Genomic DNA, 6,177 nt, shown 5'->3' on the forward strand with positions numbered 1-6,177 from the left:
CCCCCCTGTTACTGCCCCTGGGGCTGGCTTGCTGCCAGCCCCTGGAGACTTCTACAAGCTGCTCAGCTGGAGAGGAGGCAGAGCCAGGCCCAGATAAGACCAACACCAGTGTGGCAAATAGAGGTCTCCCCAGCACCCCCTTCTCCCCTCGGCCCACCAGGCACCCTCTCCCCACTGACTCACTCAGAGCCCTCGGCCCGCTCCTTCTACCAGTCCGCCAGGAGGAAGACAGTCCTGTCTCCCATCCTTTCCTGGTGGGGGGCCCCTTGAGAAAATGGCCCCAGAGCTGAGCCGAGCTTAACCAGGAGGCCCTGTCCCCTCCCCAGACTCCACATCACGCCCAGGCAGCCGTGAGGCACGTGGGGCGGTGACAGGGAAAGATGCCACCCTGGAGTGGGGAAACAGGACCCTGAGGACAGCCCTGCGGACAGAGGCCACAGCACAGACCAGGCCTGAGCCTGAGGCCCACCCAGGCAGGGGGCAGGAGGGTGCGAGACTGGGGTGCCATCCCCGCGAGGGCTTCTCGGGGAGGACAGGCAGATGGCACCAGGAGAAGGTCCCCCGAGACCCCATCCTGCTGGGGGCAAATGGCCTGGGACCTGGCCCCACTGAGCAAATCCCCCAGAGGACACCCTGGCTGCGAGGAGGAGACAGGGTGGTGCGAGGCCTGGGCCTCAGCCAGGCTCACACGCAGGGTGTCCGGCCCGGGCCACCCACCCAGAGTCAGCAGGGCTGGAGTGGTGGCCCGGCCCCGACAGGCCCCACGCCCGAGCCCTGCTCGCCAGCAGGTGCCCGGAGCAGAGAAGAGGTCCCAGTCACACACCCTCCCCAGGCTGGCCCCGTCTCACCTACTAAGTCTGGGGAGGGGGTGGCTGGTCGCCCCAGTTGGGAGCAGCGCCCCCATCCTGCAGGTCCTGTCTGGTCTGAGTCCGGGCAGGGCAGGGCGGGGGGACGGCGGGGCTGACCACCTGCACCCCTGCAGGCCAGCCTCCACCCCTGCTCCGGCCACACCTCTGCACCCGCCCTCCCTGCTGCCCGCTCCCCCAGGAGAATGGGAGGGACCCGGGTGAGGAAAGGGGAGCACCGGCCCCTCAGGATGGCCCTGCCGCCTCCCCGACAGGGAGGGAGCCCCAGCACTTCAACGAGGCAGACCAGACATTAGTCTGGAGACCCTTGGGGTTCCCATGCAGCGCCCCAGCGTGGGCAGCCTCACCCAATTCCAGGGCAGCCACCCCCACGCCCCCCAGGAACCCTGATGGAGCCAGTGGGCCAAGGAGGGAGCAGCCGCTAAGTCACCGTCGGCGAGCATGCGGAGTGGTAGGAGCCTGACACCGGGACCTCGTGTGCACGTGCTTGTGCGCGCGCGCGAGTGTGAGTGTGTGTGTGTGTGTGTGTGCGTGTGTGTGTCATCCCACTCCAGGGCCCAGCTGCAGACAGACCTTACCTGGCAGGACAATGCTGTGCAGCTCAGAGGTCGAGCGGGCTTCGGCCACCTCCACCACTTGCCACAGGTGTCTGCAAGGTCCCCATGAGCCCAGCGAGGCCGCAGCCGGGGAAGCAGGGCTGAGGACACGGCTGAACAACGGCGGGGCTGGGGGACTGCCCTTCCTGGGTGGGCGCACCTGCTGAGGACGGGCCAGGTGCAGACGCCCGTGCTCAGTGGGGCAGGCACCCAGGTCCTCGGGCGGGCAGAGAGGGTGAGGGCCGAGGATGAGCGCTGGAGGTGGGCACAGGGTCCGGCTGCTGCCCTGACCATGCCAGTCCACAGAGCGGGCAGCTAGGAGAAGCGCCCCCGGGCAAGGGCGCCCGAGCGGCCAGGTGAGGGAGGACCAGCGCCCTCGCCCTGCGCTGGGCTCCCGGGGGCAGGCCGCCTCAGAGGGAAGCCCACGGGGAAGCCCTGTCGTTCCTCCTGCCCAGGACTGAGGGACTGGGAGGTGGCTCTGCATAGGAGGACACCCAGATGGCCCAGGAGTGTGGGGCTGCAGTGGGCCCGAGCGTCTCCAGGGGAGCCCCAGGACCCTGCGGCCCCACATCCCGGCCTAAGGGTGCCCCCAGGAGCCACGACCGCGGCCCCGAGGCCAGGCCCGGCAAGCATGGCCTCGGGCTCTGCTTCCGCTCCTGGGAAGGAGACCGAGAGCCCGGCTCTCCCGAAACCCATTGTCCTGGGGTTCAAGAAGTACATGGCAGCCTCGGACCGGGCCGGGAGCTGTCACCAAGGGCCCCGGCGTTGCCCGGCAGCGAGAGCCAACAGGAAAGGCACTCACCGCCCACAGAACCTGCATGACAAATGCAGAGCCACCAAGCTTGTCATCAGGAAGTCACGTCTGAGCCCCAGACAAGAAGGATGGGGCGGGCATGTCTCCTTTGGCCACAGTGGGAGCTCCTTCCTGGGACCAAAGGGACACTCAGCTGCCACCCCAGGCTGGCGCCTGCCACTGCTGAACCACCAGAGCCCAGCCCGGGGCTACCTGGCACGGTCATTGAAGAAAAGGGGCTCGTCAGCCTGCACCCCCACAACGGGGCCCACCCCTCTCTACTCCCTGCCCCTACCCACTTGCCAGCTGCACGGCGGGAGGCTGGAGGGGAGGGGAACGAGAGGTGGAGGGCCTGCACCTATGGGCAGAGAGAGGCCACCCCGGCCTCAGGCAAGGTAGCTGCCCCCCGCCGCCCAGCCCACTGGGAAGGAGATGGGGTCGGGGCAGGACTGAGCCACTGGGTGGGGACCTTGGAGGTCGGAGAGCACTGGGGCCCAGGCCTGGGTGCGGACTTACACGGCCCTGGCAGTGGATGGGCTGCTGAAATGAGAAAGAGCTTCCTGCCCCCGTGCCCAGGGCTGCACAGCTAGCTGGGACTGCCACCAGGACTGCAAACTCCTGGGCAGAGGGCACACAGCGCGGGCTTTGGGGGCCATGCTGGGGCTCTGACACATGTCCTTTCTTTCTCTGGCTTCCTGTGTGTTCCGTCTGCAACCATTTAAAGGTGAAAAGCCACCCTCTGTCCTTACAAACACAGGCCCTGCCTGCCCTGGTCCCGGGCTGGAACCTGCCACCCCCGCTCAGACAAAGGACACATTCCTGAGGGGCCTGTGTGGACCAGGAGTCCCGCACCCAGGTTCAGGAGCAAGGACGCCCCTCGCAGCCTTCTCCCTCGCCGTGCACGGGGACCACCTATGCCCGAGCGGGTACCGTTTCCTCCTCCACTGTTCCTGCGTTCCCCTGTGTGGCCCACAAAAACACAGCAGAGGGGAGGGAGTGTCACTTCAACATGATGTGATTAGAGAAACACTGTGGTCTCGATCCTGGGGCTGCTCTGTCTCTCTGAGATCGCTGGCTCGGAGCAGCCCCAGGGAGCGGCCCGGTGGGGAGGCCCGAGGCCCCTGCCACAGCCACGAGAGCCATCTTGGAAGCAGAGCCTGCCCCGACCCAGCGCCACACCCCAGGCAGACCAGGTGGCTGTGGCCCCGGCGGATGCCTTGACTGCAGCCTGTGATGGACCCCAAGCCAGAATCCCCCAGCCAAGCCTTCTAGAATCCTGTCCTTCAGACACTTGGGAGATTACGAGCCTCGGCTGCATTAAGGTGCTACGATTGCGGTGATCTGTTATGCAGCAACCGGTAACCAATACACGATGATTTTAAACGGAGAAGACCACTCCAAGTCAGTCGGAAACAAACACACAAACTGACGCGAAACCCCAGAAGCCGTCAGGAAAAGCCTGGAAAGTCTGATGATGACACAAACACTAAAATCGTATGCCTGGCCAAACACAAACTCCAAACCGCAAAGTCAAGAGACAAGTGACAAAGCAGGGGAAAAAATAGCAGCAAGACGTGACTCAGGGCTCATATCATTAACATATAGAGAGCTTGAACCAGTCAACAAGGAAAGCCCAACGACCCAAAGGACAAGGGGGTGCAGGAGGGGACCTCGGAAAATGCAAGCCAAAGGCTACCCCCCGGCCCCCACCCCGGTCAGATCCCAAAGCCAGAACGTGCTCGGGTGCTGGGGTCCCAGAGCTGCTGGTTCCGGGCACACATGGCGACTGGTGACTGGCATTGCATTTGTTCTGCGGCTCCAACTGGAAGGCGGGCCATCCTGGAGCCCAACAAAGACCAGCCACCACAGACTGGCCGAAGCAGTGGGTGGTGGCGCTGGGCGTCGAGCAGGTCTGGCCAGCATCACCCAGGAGCCGGGAGATCCTCTTGGTGGTGAGGGACGTTTGGCAGGAAAGCAGGCAGTGGCTTCCCACCAGCTAGAGAGGGCTGGCCGCACCCACAGACCAGACAACTGTCAGGGCAGTTCCCGGGCAGACAACCCCCTTTCGGGTCTCCGCGTTCCCCCAAATCCACACTCTTGGTCTCAGGGCCCGTGTTCCTTTCCCATCCCCGAGCTTGGCGTTCGGGTCTTTTTCCTCTGCCTCATCGGAGAGTTCTTCCCATGCCCACGCCCAGGCCTCCGCCCCTCCCTCCTAAGTGTCCAGATGTTATCAGCCCCAGTCGGGGAACTGTTGCGGGAACTGCTGAACACCTACGCAAACCTGACACCTGATCCTGCCGAGGCTGTGGACCACATCCTCAGGCAGGGAAGGGTGATGGCTGCTCAATGGGAAGCCCCAGATCTCGCGAGAGCCGGCACCCTCCTGGCGTTTCCCAGACCCCCGGGGACCCTGCAGAGGAGCCAGTCTGGGGCAGGGCAGGGGGCACACACCCAGGAGTCTCAGGCCTCTAGAGCAGTGCTTCTCACAGTGCGGTCCCTGGGCCAACAGTAGCAGCAACGTCACCTGGGAATCGTTGGAGTCGCAAAGTCTCAGGCCCCACCCCAGGCGTGCAAGATCAGAGACTCTGGGGTGGGGCCCTGCGACCCCGGGTTTGAATGAGCCCTCCAGGTGTTCTTACGCACCTTCCAGCGTGAGCACCACCACTGGGATGGATGGTTCCTGATCACACCCACTTCTAGAGAAGCCATGAGCTTTCTCTCTCTGCGGGGCTCACCTTGACCTCCCAGGTGAGAGGCAGGCAGGCAGGCAGGCAGGCAGGCACTGATGGCTGCAACCACAAGTTGTTCTGGCGAACAGGCGTGCTTGGGCAGGATTCCTTCCCCCTGGCAAGTGACATGGGGAAGACTGTTACATCGTGCCGTCCTCCCCTCCAGAAGCATGGACAGACACCCCTGGCAGACACCACGTTTCTGGGCCCGGGCCCCGGCCCCGGCTCTGCCCACCTCTCCCTGGATACTAACTGCGTGTGTGTGGAGCGGGGAGCATCTGTGCTTCACAGAGAACCGCCCCAGCCACACTCAGGGGCGCTGGAACACACTGGGCCGGGCAAGGGGTGGGGGTGGCGGTGGCGGGAGGGTGTCAGATTCTGCACCCTGGGAGGCTGGAAGCTCGCAGGAGCCCGGAGCAAGGTCGCCCTCAGAGGCCAGGACTTGGGAGGGGGGCGCAGACGCAGTGACCGTGCCCTCTGCCGTCCCCGTGGGGTCGCCGCCCTCCTGCCCCCTCAGCAGGCCCCCGGGGACCCCCAATACACTGTCCCTGCCCATCTCGAGGGACACACGCCCTCAGGACAGTGGCGGGGGTCCTGCCGGGAGCGGCGGGAGGGGCGCCCGACGGAGCCCTCGAGGTCTCCAGGGGCCTGCACTCGGTGGAGGCTTCTCCTCGGCCTCTCCCCGGGAGAGGGCGCAGACCCCCGGGGATTCGGGGAACGGGGACTCCGGCCCGGCCCAGGACCCAGAGGGGCGGGAGGCGGAGTCCGGGGGAGGAGGGCGGTGACGAGGAGGCCGGGGCATGGCCCCGACGCGTCGAGCCCGCCCTGACCGCCCCCGGCTCGTCTCCTCACGTCGCCTCAGAGCGCCCACCGGAAGCCGCGAAGCACCGCCTTCCTGCCCACCCCCTCTGGCTGGCTCCGCCAATGACCAAGCTCGGCTCGTGACGAGCCCCGCCCCCAGGCCGCCGAGGAAACCCAGCCCCTCTGGCGTGACGAGCACCCCTTCAGCCCAATCAGAACGTGCCGGCCGCCTCTCGGCCCCGCCCCCGCGCGCCTAGTCCTCCGGCCGCCGGGCCGCGCGGGCTGCGGGTTGCTGCACGTCCCCGCCGGGGGAGCAGGGACTGTCCGTGCAGAGTCCCGCGAGTGGCGCGGTGTGTGTACACGCTAAGCCCTGCTTTTTGGTGTGAACTTGT

At 65.9% G+C, this 6,177-nt stretch overlaps 1 long non-coding RNA gene across 1 annotated transcript; it reads right to left on the bottom strand.

Moving 5' to 3' along the window:
* Nucleotides 1–3,957: 3,957 nt before the first annotated feature.
* LOC130842462 (uncharacterized) lies at nt 3,958–5,448 on the bottom strand. Its single transcript, XR_009050443.1, has 3 exons — nt 5,238–5,448; nt 4,899–5,099; nt 3,958–4,779 (listed from the first exon to the last, which is right to left on the bottom strand). It is a non-coding gene; the product is annotated as an uncharacterized LOC130842462 (long non-coding RNA).
* Between the last annotated feature and the right edge of the window lie 729 nt (nt 5,449–6,177).

Source organism: Hippopotamus amphibius, chromosome X (assembly GCF_030028045.1).
Source record: "Hippopotamus amphibius kiboko isolate mHipAmp2 chromosome X, mHipAmp2.hap2, whole genome shotgun sequence".
In the NCBI taxonomy this organism is placed as follows: domain Eukaryota; kingdom Metazoa; phylum Chordata; class Mammalia; order Artiodactyla; family Hippopotamidae; genus Hippopotamus; species Hippopotamus amphibius.